The sequence below is a fragment of the Ochotona princeps genome, chromosome 16 (genome assembly GCF_030435755.1).
Source record: "Ochotona princeps isolate mOchPri1 chromosome 16, mOchPri1.hap1, whole genome shotgun sequence".
Lineage (NCBI taxonomy): Eukaryota > Metazoa > Chordata > Mammalia > Lagomorpha > Ochotonidae > Ochotona > Ochotona princeps.
Window position 1 is genome coordinate 27,069,976 of NC_080847.1, and position 14,418 is coordinate 27,084,393.

Below are 14,418 nucleotides of genomic sequence, written 5' to 3' on the forward strand. Positions count from 1 at the left end.
GTATAGCATTCTTGCCCCCTCCCACCCCATCACATGCCTGCTTTGGGCATTTGCTCTATAGACTAGAAGTAGACATAATGAAATGCCAAGTTTTTAATCTACTTTCATTTGAAAGGCATTTACAGAGAGAGAGAGAGAAAGAGAGATCTTCCACCTGATGGTTCACTCTCCAAATGGCTGTGACAGCTGAATCTGGACAGGTCTGAAGCCAGGAGTCAGGAGCTTCTTCCAGGTCTTCTATGTGGATGCAAAATTCCCAAGCACTTGAGCCATCTTCTGCTGCCTTCCCAGGCATGTTAGCAGGGAACTAGATTGGAAATGGAGATGTTGGGACTTAAATCACTGCCCATATAAGTTGCTGGCCCTATTAAGTTTCCTTAAAGTGAAAGCCACATGCCCTGAGGAGCTGACCCTCCAGTAACAGTAACTGCTGGCTTTCACTGGGCTGGGGTCACATCTCCTGCCTGACGCCCTGAAGTCCTGAAATCCCTGCCTGCTGTTTGGTCTCCCCAGACGTTTCTCCCTGAACCTCATCACATTTTATTTATAGGAAACCACACATAACTTGCTCTTAAAATTATTTTTATTTATTTATTTAAATGGTAAAATGATAGCGAGTGAAAGAGAGAGCGCTCTCCTCTATCTGCTCACTCTCTTCCCAAATGACCACAGCAGCCAGACCTGGGCCAGGCTGAAGACAGGAGCCCCGAAAATCCATCTTGGCTTGCCATGTGGGTAGCAGGGAGCCCCCAGTCCTCGGGCCATCTTCCCCTATTTGCCAGGACTCCTATGGAATGCGGGCACAGGAGGCAGCAGCTTAACTCACTGTGCAACACAACTAACTGAAGAAGGACTTGAAAACGTATGAGTGAACAAGCAGGCTCTCCTCCCTCCTCCAGCTTGTCTGCTTCACCAGAAGCAGGTCTGGAGTAAAGGGTGTGGGAGGCTCAGTCCTTTCCGGCTGGGGCATATGTCCCCATCCAGGTAGCATGGGAGAACTCCGTCTCTTTACTTCTGGGGGAAGTGAGAGAGGAGAGAATTCCAGAGTCCCAACTCGCTGAGCTCGTCTGCCCCTTGCTAACCAGGCACCTTAACTCCCTGCAGTAGCGAAGATTCCTAGATAGCCTTCCAGTGTGTTCCCTCTGTTTGTAACTATTTCAGATCCTCTACTTTCTTGTCTATATAATGAGTTAGACTATACAGTGCCTCTCAGAAGAGTTGGAGAGGCTAGCATTGAGGCAGGATGGGTTAAGCCGCTACCTGCGCATGCTGGTGCCCCATATGTGCTCAAGTTCCAGCTGTTTTATTCCTGATCCAGCTCCCTGCTAATGTGCCTGGAATTGTGGTGGAAGGTGGCCAGAGTACCTGGGCCCCCGCCAGCCATGTGGGAGACCAGGATGGAGCTCCAGGGCTCCTGGCTTCAGCTTGGCTCAGCCCTAGCCATTGTGGCCATTGGAGGAATTAATCAGTGGGTGGAAGAGATCTTTCTCTGTCACTGTGCCTTGCAAATTAAGAAATCTTAAAAAAGAAAAGTAGAGTTTATAAATCTCAGTGCTAAATGAAAGAGGGTTAACAGCTCTGTACATCTTATTCTTCTGGCTTTATTCCAAGGGAACTCTGCGAGTAATCTGTGATCTCGTGGTCCAACTCTTCCTCCAGTTCTACCCAGGCCACTGGCTGTCATTCCCGCCGCCTTCTGCTACCGCTGACCTTGGCCTCTACAATCAATTCTACAAGCAATCCTCCATCCACAACTGACTTTCTCAGCCTTGGCAATATTGAAATTTTTTCTTTTTTTTTAATATTTATTTTATTTTTATTGGAAAATCGGATATACAGAAAGGAGGAGCAACAGAAAGGAAAATTCTCCCCAAGTGGCCGTAATGGCTGCGGCTGAGCTGTTCCAAAGCCAAGAGCCTAGAGCTTCTTCTGGGTCTCACAGGTGGGTGCAGGGTCCCAAAGCCTTGGGCTGTCCTCGACTGCTTTCCCAGGCCACAAGCAGGGAGCTGGATGGGAAGTGGAGCTGCCGGATTTAGAACCGGCACCCATATGGGATCTCAGTGATTGCAAGGCAAGAACTTTGCCAATTTGCTAGTGCACCGGGCCTGGCACCATCGAGATTTCAACCAGATCATGTTTCATTTGTTGTGCGGTACTGTTTTGTGTGTTGTGGGGGGTTTAGCAGCACCCCTAGTCACTACCCAACAGATGTCTGCAGCAGCTGTCTCCAGGTGTTAGTAAGGGTTCCCTGGGAAAGATGTGTATAAAATTATCCTTGATTGTGAACCTCTGGCCTGCGACAACATTACATTGGGCTATACTTGCTGTTTACAGCACTGTCAGGGCCAAGGCTGTATGTGTTGATTTTTGCAGGATAATGCAGATATGTGGCATTTATGCTACTGGTAAGACACTCACAATTCCATGAGCTTTCTGAACTTTGGGTGCCAGCTTCATCCTTATAGTAACAAACGCTTGCTCATCATTGGTGGCTGTGTTGTTCCTGTTTTTAAGACTTACTGCAGAACATGGTGGTTAAGGGGGGGGGCTCCTGGAACTTAGTACCGTGAGTAACGAGAGGTGTACAGTAACTTACGAAAATGAGCAAGATAATTTCCAGCAGAGTCACCCTTGAAGAAAAACTTGAAACAGTCCAGGAAATAAAGTGATTAGAGTAGGTGGCAGGGAAAACCTCACATGGGGAGATTGTCCCTGAAATTGGACAGGAAGGCAGAACTGCTTTTAAAGTACCCACTGGGGCTGGCATTCTATGCCCACACTCTATAGCAGTGTGTTGACTCAATTCTCAGGTGCTCTGCTTCGAACTTCGCTCCCTATTAAAGCACCTGAGAGAGCAAAGGAAGACAGTCCAAGTGCCTGGGCCCCCGACAACCACATAGGAGACCCAAATGGAGTCTGAGCCTTTGGCTTCAGTCTGGTCAAGCCTCAGCTATTGGGAGCATTTGGGGAGGGAGCCAGTGGTTAGAAGATTTGGCTGTCTTTCCCTCTCTGTCACTCTACCTTTCAAATAAATATCTTTTAAAAAACGATTTGCATATGTTTATTGGAAAGGCAGACTTATAGAGAAAAAAAAGAGCTAGAGAACAATCTTCCACCCGCTGGCTCATTCCCCAAACAGCTGCAACAGACAGAGCTGAGCTGATCCAAAGCCAGGAGCCAGGAGTTTCTTCTGAGTCACTCACTCAGGTGCAGGGTCCCAAGGTTTTGGGGCATCCTCTGCTCCTTTTCCAGATCACAAGCAAGGAGATTAGTGGGAAATGGAGTAACCGGGACATGAACCAGTGCCCATATGGAATACTGGTGCTAGGAGTTGAAGGATTAGGCAGTTGAGCTATTGTACCCAGATCAAATAATCTTAAAACAAACAAACAAACAAAAACAAGCGTTCATCTTTGCTTTGTGATCCAGCTCAGAACATGCGCCACTTAGTTGGTGCCCAGTGAGTATCTGTTGGTGGAGTGAATGCTCTTGGTTCTCCGTGCAAGGAGAAGTGGTGGCTGCAAACACTCTCACCCTTTGAACTCCAGTGTAAAGTTCTAGAAACTTCAGCCAAGGGAGTGTGAGGGTACAATGTTTGTGGACTGTCTGAATCAACCTCTGAATCACCCTGTCTCCACTTGGTTCTGTTTTGACAAAGAAAGTTTCTTTGCAACAGAAAGGACAATAATCTCTTCTCCCAGTCAATCGTTTAATCACACATCAATCATCGTAGTCATTTAAAACCTGAAACCGCATCTATAGACTCTGGCCATTTCCCGGCCCAGGTGTGAACCCCAGGAACGGCTGGGGGAAGCATGCGAGCTTCCCACCCAGTCATCTATGTCGCGATCAAATGTGCTCCAAGGATGGGGTAAGGTTACTATTGTGCCTGGATGAGAAGGTTCCCATTTGGGCCCCCACTCCACAGCAGGCGGGAAGGGAAAGCAGCTTAATCATTAATAACACTAACTTGCATTGCTGGGGCCTTGAAAATGAGAATTTTGCCCTTTTTTCCCTGGGAGTAAATTGGGTCAGAGTGTTCCCAGAATTTACATTTCAATTAAAAATACAATAATAACACATTGTGTTAATAGTGAATGATTCCGACTCAGGGGAAGATGACACCGCCCGCTACTTGGTTAATGAAAAGCCTCCTTCATTGGGACGGGCCACACATCAGCGGTAACAAATCTCCTGTCTTGTTCTGGGTCCCTGCGGGTGCAGTGGGCTGGGAGGGGTGGGGCCGAGGGAGTCACCCCCTACCCCCACCCCTGCTGGGGCTTCCATGGGAGGCAGGTGGAAAGGCTGCTTAGAGCTACATGTGGGTTCTTCCTCCCAAACCCAACATTGTCTTTAAATCAAGTCTTTAAAAAGTGAAATCAAGTCAGATTTTCTTTGTGTTGGCTTTTTGGCTTTGCTGGAGTTGTTATTGTTGTTGTTGTTGTTGTTTTCTTTAACTTGCTTTTTCAGGGGGAGAGCTGATGGCATCAGGGAACAACTTTGCTCTGGAAACATTTGAGTGGATTGAACTTACGAAACATGTCCCTTAGCTACAGTCTAAGGGAAACTTCAGCTCTGACTGCACCGTAACCTCAATACTTGGTACTGCTGCTGCTTTGAGAAAGAACCTGCTGTGAGCAGAGTGCTGCTGAGGTCACCTCAGTGGCCCTTTGCTGAGACAGTGCTTTGCCTCACTGGTTTTACCGTGCATCTAAAACTCCCAGGCTTGTCCCTTTATCCAGCTGCAGGTGGAAGCTTGCCCAGGCCTGCAAACATGTTTCCAGGAGCGCTGGACAGGAAAGGGTTTGCCTCCATAGACACAGGTGAACAATCTTTTTTTTTTTTTTTAAAGATTTATTCATTTTATTACAGCCAGATATACAGAGAGGAGGAGAGACAGAGAGGAAGATTTTCCGTCCAATGATTCACTCCCCAAGTGAGCCGCAACGGGCCGGTGCGCGCCCATCCGATGCCGGGAACCTGGAACCTCTTCAGGGTCTACCACGTGGGTGCAGTGTCCCAATGCATTGGGCCGTCCTCAACTGCTTTCCCAGGCCAGAAGCAGGGAGCTGGATGGGAAGTGGAGCTGCCGGATTTAGAACCGGCGCCCATATGGGATCCCGGGGCTTTCAAGGCGAGGACTTTAGCCGCTAGACCATGCAGCCGGGCCCAGGTGAACAATCTTGCTCACAGGTTGCTCCTGACAATAAACAACCCTGCTGTGTTCTGTTGTTATCAGAAAACAAACTTTATGAACGGCAAAAAGTATAGCACCCAGTAATCTCTGCTGCAGGTGGAGGTGGGGCGTGTCTTCAAAGGCAGGTTATGAGCAGGGGGGCGGGGGGAGCAGGCACTGCTGAAGAAGCCATTATGGGTTTCTGAACACAGATCTCAGATCAGGTGGCCTGATGTGTGTGATGTCACGGTTCCCACGTTGGGGCTGGGCCAGGGAAAGTGAGAGATAAGCAGCAAATGCAGCCATGGCCTTCTATTCTGTGGCCAACCAACAACTCTGGTTGGTTTTGAGATACATACATAAAATAGGCCAACACATTTGGCCTACTGGTTAAGCCTTCTGGTAAGACATGGGGCTTTGAGTTCCAGTTCCCATCACCATTCCTGCTTCCTGCTAATGCAGGGAGCTAGATGAGAGTGGGGCGGCCAGAATACAAGTCGGTGCCCATATGGGATCCTGCCATGTGCAAGGTGAGGACTTTAGCCACTAGGCTATAACAACAGGCCCTTTTTGTTATCTTTAAGAACCCAAAACAATTCTTACTATAGGCAGAGTCCACCCACCTTTCACTGTCTGCATTCACGTGATTTTCTTTTTTTTTTAAATTTGTTTTATTTTTATTGAAAAGGCAGATTTATAGAGAGAAAGGCAGACAGAAAGATCTTCCATCTGCTGGTTCACTCCCCAAGTGGCTACAAAGGCCAGAGCTGAATAGATCCAAAGTCAGGAGCTTCTTGCAAGTCTCCCATGTAGGAACAGAGTTCCAAGGCTTTGGGTCATCCTCAAGTGCTTTCTCAGACCATAAGCAGGAAGCTGGATGGGAAATGAAACAGCTGGGACATGAACCAGCACCCATATGGGATCCTGGCACATTCAAGATGGGGATTTACCCACTAGGCCATTGTGCTGGGCCCTCCCATGACTTTCTATTTCACTGTTTTCCTTAGCTTCACTTGATTTTTCTGGGTTTGTCATGTACAACCATTTAACTATTCAGTCCAGGAACTTGTCCAAAGACCCATCAAGTCTGCTTTGAAAGCATTAGTAGTTTATGCCCTAAGATTCCTTTGGGGGTTTCTTCTGTCCAAATCCTTGCCTTGCTGTTTCTGCCAATCCCGAACCATTGAGTCAAAAGGCTTCTCCAGTCCCAGTCAAGAGTCTGTCTTAAGAGACGCCCCTGGACACCACACTTTCAGTTTTCTGTGGATTCTGACTGTAGTTTCTCTCCAGGAGACACAGTGCAGGCTGCAACCTGTTCTCCCCTGCCTCAGTGAGCCATCCACCCTGCCCTGGTCATATTGGTAGTCCTTGGGGAGGCAGCCTTTGAGCTCTGTCTGTCTCTGATCACTGGCTGGGGGATGTCTCTGGGCTTCCAGCTGGTCTTTGCCATCTTTTTCTGTCTCTCCTCCTCTAAGACAGAAAACAGACAGACCTCTGACACAGAGCTTTGGGCAGGCAACAACCTCCTGTGCAAAGCTAGCCACATGGTTTCGTATTCGTGGCACTGCTTTTTCATGAATTTAAAAATTGTATCACAATAATACACAATTATTATTTAGCACGTAGCTCAAGAGTGTGAGGCTTATCACAAACAGAGCTTAGTATAAATGGAAGCCTCTTGACCCAGAAGGGCAATTTTTTGAAACAGCCATTGTCAATGCTTTTCGTTGTTTCTCCTCTTTGCTCCCCATTCTGTACTTTTCCGGGCACGGCACATGATACTGTTTCCTCAACAGGCAGATAGTCATTTTGCATTTTCTTCATATACCTCTCCCCCCGCTTTAACTTGCCAGCATTGTTGGCTGTGTTTCATATTGCTCATCCCAGCTGCAGTGCCTTGCTGTGAGGAGTATATTCTGCTTGCAGCGCAGTGCAGGAGCACCCGATGCCATTCTTCCTTGGTTCCCTTCTGTGAATGTCTGGGTGACTCTTCCCATACTCTCCAGTACCTCCTTACAAAGGCCTTCAATCCAATTTTACACCCGGCCACACCTGTCAGTTAATCTGTCAGCTCCATTTTTTTCCTGAGGATATCCCTTCTGGAGTTGTCCACCCTGCTGCCCCCTGCCCCCTTCAATCTTGATGCTTCCCGGGCCCACAACACAGCGGTCTCCGGGAACTGATCTCTGTTGTTCCATGAAGGAGCTCCAATGCGGGCGATCTTGTGTCTTCATCTTGCTTGATTTACTCCTTTGTTTGGGTGGGGCACATCCTCTGATAGGTTGCTGAGAAAGGGTGATTTGCAGGCAAACTTTATTAGTTCCCTACCCTGGATTGATAGTTTGGCTGTGTATAAAATTCAGGAACTGAAGTAATTTTCTCTCCAGACTTTCATGACACTATTCTTCTGGTTTTCTGTGTGGCTGGGGAAAGGCCCATTGCACTTACTCCTAATTCTTTGTCTGTCTATCTATCTATCTATCTATCTATCTATCTATCTATCTATCTATCATCTATCTATATATCTATATCTATATGATTTCAATTTCTGTGTCCTTGGCTTTTTGTGTTAATTTCCTCTCTGTAAGATGATTGAGCTTTTGTTTTGTTTTATATTTAAGACTTATTCATCCATTTGAAAGCCAGAATCATAGTAAGAAAGGGAAACACACACAGAGAGAGGTCTCCCGTTCACTGGTTCACTCCCTAGACAGCCATAGCAACCATGGCTGGTCCAGACAGGAGCCAGGAGCCAGCACCACCTTCTGGGTCTCCCATGTGAATAGCAGGGACCCAAGCACCAATTGTCCAGGCCATCAGCTGGGAGTTGGATAAGAAGTAGAATAGCCAGGACCCAAACCATCATCCATATGGGATGTTGGCATCACAAAGAGCACTTTATTACAATGCTAATCTTGAACTTTTTCTTTATTGCTAGTTCCCTGAAACTTCGTAGTGATATCTCTTAGTGTAATTGCTTATTCATTCATCCATTTAGGCACTCAGTAAGTGCTTTCCTTCAGAACAGCTGAGTCTTTAGTGTCCGGGAAATTTTCTTGAATTATATCTGTACTAACTTCTTCACCTTGGTAACCTTGATTTGTTTGTTTGTTTCTGGAGTTTCTATTGCTCAAATGACAAAGCTGCACCAGCTCATGCATTTTCTCATATTTTCTCTGTTCTCTTCTGTCTCTTTATTCTTTATTCTCTGGGTGTTTCTTTTTAAGTTTCTGCTTCTATTTTGCAGTTCAATAATTATGCCTATGTAAATATAACAGAAGCGGCAGTACCCACCAATGTCTTTATCCCATTGTCACACACAGTTCATTTCCCATGGCCTAAGTGTGGCTCTAGACAGTAAGACACTAAGGATTTGTTACTGTTGTTAGTTGCATTTTCAATGTTTCAAGTGTGTGTGTGTCTCATAATGCTTCGGATATTGGGAGGACTGATATTATGATGGATCTTCTCATCTTCTTTTTAAAAAAGATTTATTTTTATTTTTATTGGAACGTCATATATACAAAGAGAGTAGGAGAGACAGAGAGGAAGATCTTCCATCCATTGATTCTTTCCATCCCCAAGAGGCCGCAGCAGCTGCAGCTAAGCTGATCTGAAGCCAGGAGCCTGGAGCCTCCTTTGGGTCTCCCATGTGAGTGCAGGGCCCCAAAGCTTAGGGTGTCCTTGGCTGCTTCCCAGGCCACAAGCAGTGAGCTGGACGGAAAGTGGAGCTGCCAGGATTACAACTGGCGCCCATATGGGATCTCGGTAGTGCATGTAAGGCGAGGTTGTTTAGCTGCTAGGCTACCGTGCTGGGCCTAAACTTCCTATCTTGTAAGAAGGAAAGCAATGGCCCCTGGCTTGATTGGTGTGAGTGGAAGATAGGGATCTTACAGAGTGTCATTTAGACTTTGCACCAATTGTTCTGCTTTAGCTGTACTTTGCTCCAAACATTATCACTTCCTTCCTTCCTCTCGGGCCTGAGAGTTGATGAATCATAATAACCCATCTCCTTCCTAGTCTCCCAAAGTTGGCTGACATCTGTTTTATATGATTGGTTCTTTTCATTTTTCTTCTTCTTTTTCTTGGTTTTTGTCTTTTTCTTTTCTCCTCTAGTTTAATTTCTTTATTTGAAACGCAGAGTTACAGAGAGAGACAGATCCACAAACAAACAGAGGGAAAACCTACTGGTTGACTTCCCAAATGGCCCAACAGTTGGGGCTGGGTTAAGCAGAAGCCAGGAACCTAGAACTTGGATCTTCTGCCACTCTCTTGGGTATATTAGCAGGGAGCTGGATGAAAAGTGGAACAGCAGGGTTGCCTACGAAATGCTGGCATTGCATATGTAGTTTCACCTGCTACATCAGAGCACTGGCCCTGCACCTGCTTCTCTTTTGTGAGTCGGTGCCTTTTCACTTATTACTCCTTAACTGTCATTTTATGAAGGCGTCCCAAATGAACAGAGTAAAATTTTTGTGTTGAATGTCCATAATGCTAGTAGTTAGAGTTGTAGTCTATTTATGACAGGTAATGTGAATTTCTGGTTTGAGTAGTAATCAAGAAGTTTTTCTTAAAGTCAACTTAAAGAAAAATATTAAATAAAAATGTGGGGTATGACAGAAACACGACAGTAAGAAATTTGCAGGAAGTTGAGATTTACTGAACCCAATCATCTTCTGTTGTGGGACAGAGAAGACAGAATTATCTGTGGGCTTTCAGGCATCTCAGGGGATGGACCCTCACTCTGATGCAGGTGTGCTCGCTTAATCCATGATTGGATCTTATCTGGGGACATGTGACCCTACAGTTTTATCTGAGATGAATTGCAGGAAGAGAGCATCGGGAGCTGTGGTCATATTCACTTGGCCTTTCTTCCTTTAATGCTACGAACATTGATTACCTCTGTTTTAAATTGGGGAGACTTCTCACCAGCAATAAAACCATCAGTTCTGCAGTATACTCCAGCTGGGCCTTGTCTAAACCACTTCCCTTTGGTCATTGTCTACCTGGAGATGGCATCAGATCCCACAGGTTGATGGCTCCATCCTAGAAACTACTTTCCTGCACTTTAGGCACTGATTGCATTCAGCTGTGCTTCGGACCAGGGCACGGAGCTTCCGCCATCCTGCCTTGGGTTTGACTGGTCTGCTAGAGTGGTTCCTGGAACTCAGGGAAACACTGAGGTTTATAAGCTTATTTTATGGGCCATTCTAGAGGATATGGTGAAAGAGACACATAGGGCTAGGCATGCGGGAGGTAAATGAAGCTTCTAGGCCCTCCTCAGGGGTACCACTCTCCAGGAGCCGCCACCTGTTTGGTGGCCCAGAAACTCCCTGCACCCTATGCTTTGGTTTTTTTATGGAGGTTTCATAACAGAGGCACGATTGACAAATTCTATCTTTGGTCATTGATGATCAACTCCTCCTTTAACCCTTCCCTCTCCCCAGGGGTAAGAAATAGGGTTGAGAAACCCTTCCTTGGTCTTTCAGGTTAATTCAACACACTATATGTTCCAATATTCCAAGGATTTTAAGAGCTGCATGCCGGGAGATGATGATGAAGAGGGAATGCACTGTTATCATTGGCGTGCAGCCAAAGCAGAGAAGGAGGTTTCTGTCACTCACCTGATCCAAGGGTCATCCTTGGTCCTATCCCCATGTGACACCTGCTACCTGTGCTCCCTGGACGCATCCAGGGCTCAGAGTGTACGCTAGAGGTTGGTGTAGAAACACACTGTTTCTGGGAAGACCTGGTGCTTCCTCCTCCTGCCTCCAGAGGACCCCAGGCAGCTCACAGATGCAAATGGAAAGTGCTCATCGTATCCAACTGCCAGGAGCCTCATCGTACGTCATTTTGACCAACATTGAAGGCCCCTGGGATGAGCAGAGGATTCCAGGCGGGTGGGGGAGGGCTGGCCTCCTTTCCCAGCCCTTGCCCTCCAGTGTTATGGAACTGGGAGCCATGACAGGATGTGTTCACCTCTACCCTGTGTGGAGTAGATGCTCCGGAGGTGACTGGGGATTTGCTTTATGCTGTGCGGGCTTGTGCTGGTGCGATTAAGGGGCATTGATTAGTCTTTGCATCTAATGAAGGGAAATCATTCCTGCAGCTGCTGAGGCTCTGCCTGCTGATTGCCTGGGGGTTATTTGTTTATTTAAGTGAACAAAGCAATGGACAGTGGAGATGTCTGAAAATTGCCTGGACTCATCCCTTTTTGCTTACCTGTCCCTCCCGGGTACCATTACTCTCCAGCACCTACTGCGAGGGTGATTTTGCCAATCTATCTCTGTTAGGTCGAATCAATCAGCTCACGGGCTGGTAACGGGAGAGAGAGATGGAGGGTTTCTTGATCTCTAGGTACAGGTTGGGGAGCCAAGGAGAAAGCTTAATCTTAAGGCCTGGATTCTGCTTTGAAGACACATGATGGTTGAGGAAGAGGATTCGGTGGAAAGGAGTGAGAAGCTGGTGGAAGGGAGAGGCCAAGCGGGAGGGCCGTCCCGTGGTTCTCATATTCAATGTCACCGCTTAGTGTTGCCTGCTCTCTATTTTCAGCATCAGCAAGAAGATCTGTTCGGATAAATTACAATTAACAAGCATGAAAATCACTGCTTTGAGTCAGCCTGCTTCCTGTACAGAGCAGAGGCCTCTTGGAGATGGCTGCTGCTCTACCTTCAGCCTGATGTTTGGCTCGGAAAGATAGCAGGTACTGTCAATCCTATTTTTCAAAAGAGGGCGATGGTAGTATTTCAGATCCCACGTGCTCTTTCCAAATCTTCACACACTGTGGAGACATGGAATGGATCACCTCTCTTCTTGAACCTGATGAGCCTCTGACCATCTCAGTAAAGGTTAGAGATGGTGCTTCACTCTTGAAGTAGGATCCGGTACCTGGCATGGCTTCTTCCTGGCTCACGTCTCTAACTCTTTGGAGCTGCTGTGTTGTTATCTTTAAGGCACTATGCAGCAGAGACCACCTATAGACAGAGACGTCCCAGGAGCCCTGGGGAGTTCAGCCCCCTGGCTACTTAGGGCTACGCATCAGCTAAGTGAGGGTGGAAGCCTCCCAGATGACACCAGCAGCAGCTGCAACCTTGTGTCCACCCACCTGGCACATGTGAGCTGTCCAGATGAGAGCCGTCATTTCCAGAGGCATGAGAGACATCAGCAAGTGATTATAGTTGTTTTAACCACAATGATGCAGTGGCTTGTTCTGCAGAGATCGGTAACTAAAGCCCAAGCAGTACATCTTGTGGGCCACCCCCTCTCTCTTGTTTATGTACAACTTGCTCCACTCACATTTAGACCTGATGCACAGAGATGAGTCCAGCCTAGAGCCTCGAAACTACCGGATGGGTTCCTTCCAGCCTTGACTTGTTCCAAAATGAGAAGCGCTCGCTGGTTGGCGTTCTCTGTGTATCAGCATATTTAGATAGACAGCAAGAATGCCAACTGGACACTAGCTTACTTCTCATTTTTAAGACTCAATTGAATGTGTGATAGACACTGCTCCCTGCCTGCCACTATTCTGCTCACCCCACAAAAGGGTGAGGCTTTTCCTCCTCTAGGGACAACGTAGCTAACCTGAGGATGGGGTGGGATGAAGTGAGTGTTGGACAGGAGCACCTGTGTGTGCAAACTTGGAGTAAAAGATCTGTTTTCTTTAGGATGTTAGAGATTTTGCCCTGGGTGAGGGCTTGAGAGCCATTTGTGTGGCAGGGCCCAAGAGGCAGACAAGATAGATAGAGAGCCCGAGAAGGACCCAGGTGTGGTTGGCCCCGGAGACTTGGGAAAATGGTTAAAAAAGTGATGTGTGAGATTGGTGTAGACGAGAAAGGTGTTATAAATGAAAAACAAGGCATAAACGAATTTACAACATCAAAATCAAGCACGGGGCCCGGCACTGTGGCCTAGTGCCGGGATTCCATATGGGCACTGGTTCTAATGGTTCTAATCCCTGTGGCCCTGCTTCCCATTCAGCTCCCTGCTTGTGGCCTTGGAGGGCAGTTGAGGACAGCCCAGAGCCTTGGAACCCTGCACCTGTGTGGGAGACCTGGATGAAGCTCCTGGCTGCTGGCTTCAGATCAGCTCAGGACCAGCCGTTACGGTCACTTGGGGAGTAAATCACTGGATGGAAATTCTTCCTCTCTGTCTCTTCTCCTCTCAGTATATCTGACTTTGTAATAAAAAGAAATAAATCTTTTTTTTAAAAAAAAGTCAGGTATGTCACAGACGGCTGTGTGATTTAGCTGTTTGGGAGGCCATCAGGATGGACACAACTTGTATCCTGAGTAACTGGCCTAGCTCTGGACTCCAGCTTCCTGCTGATACAGAACCTGGGAGCTTATGGTGATGGCTCAGGTCATTGGGAGATGATGGTTAAGTTCCCAACTCCTGGTTTCAGGTTCTCATGGAGGGCCAGCCCTGGCCATCAAGGATATTTTGAAAGTGAAGCAGCAGGTAGGAGCTCTTGCTGTTTGTCCTCTGCCTGCCTCTCCCTCTCTGTCTTTCAAACAATTAACAAAATTAAACAAAATGAAATAAAAACAAAAAACAAAAGCCTGGTGCAGTAGCTTAGTGGCTAACTTGCATCTGACAGGATCCTAGAAGCACCAGTTCATATCCCGGCTGCTCCACTTCCCATCCAACTCCCTGATTGTGGCCTATGAAAGTCTAGGGACCCTGCACCTGTGGGAGACCCAGAAGAAGTCCCTGGCTCCTGGCTTGGGACTGCCTCAACTCCGGCCATTTGCGGCCACTTGGGGAGTGAATCAGCAGATGGATCTTCCTCTCTGTCCCTCCTTCTCTCTGTAAATCTAACTTCCCAATAAAAATAAAATAAATGTTAAAGAAAAATTGAAACAAGACAAGTTAAAAAAGTTGGCCACTTATCCAGGAGTGATGTCTCAATTCTTTTTCTGAAGGTGGAGTGTAGAAATAAGAATGAGCAAAGAACAGCTGACCAAGAGTCCTGTTCTTGGAAATACGTGTGCAGGTAACTCCAGCACCACTTCCATGTTGGAGATCTGTAAGGTCCCAGCAAGAGGGGCCCATGGCAGCGGGCTCAGCTTTCCATCCAGTCTGGTCCCCACAGCAGCCTGGTGTCCCTAGAGGGAAGCAGGCATTGTCTGGAAAATTAACTTCTGTGGGGCTGCTCTGGCTCTGACAGCAGTGGATAAATGAGGTCTTCCTGTAATTGTATGTAAATCGTGCTCCTAAAGTGCTTGAAAAGTTTGGTGCCTGGA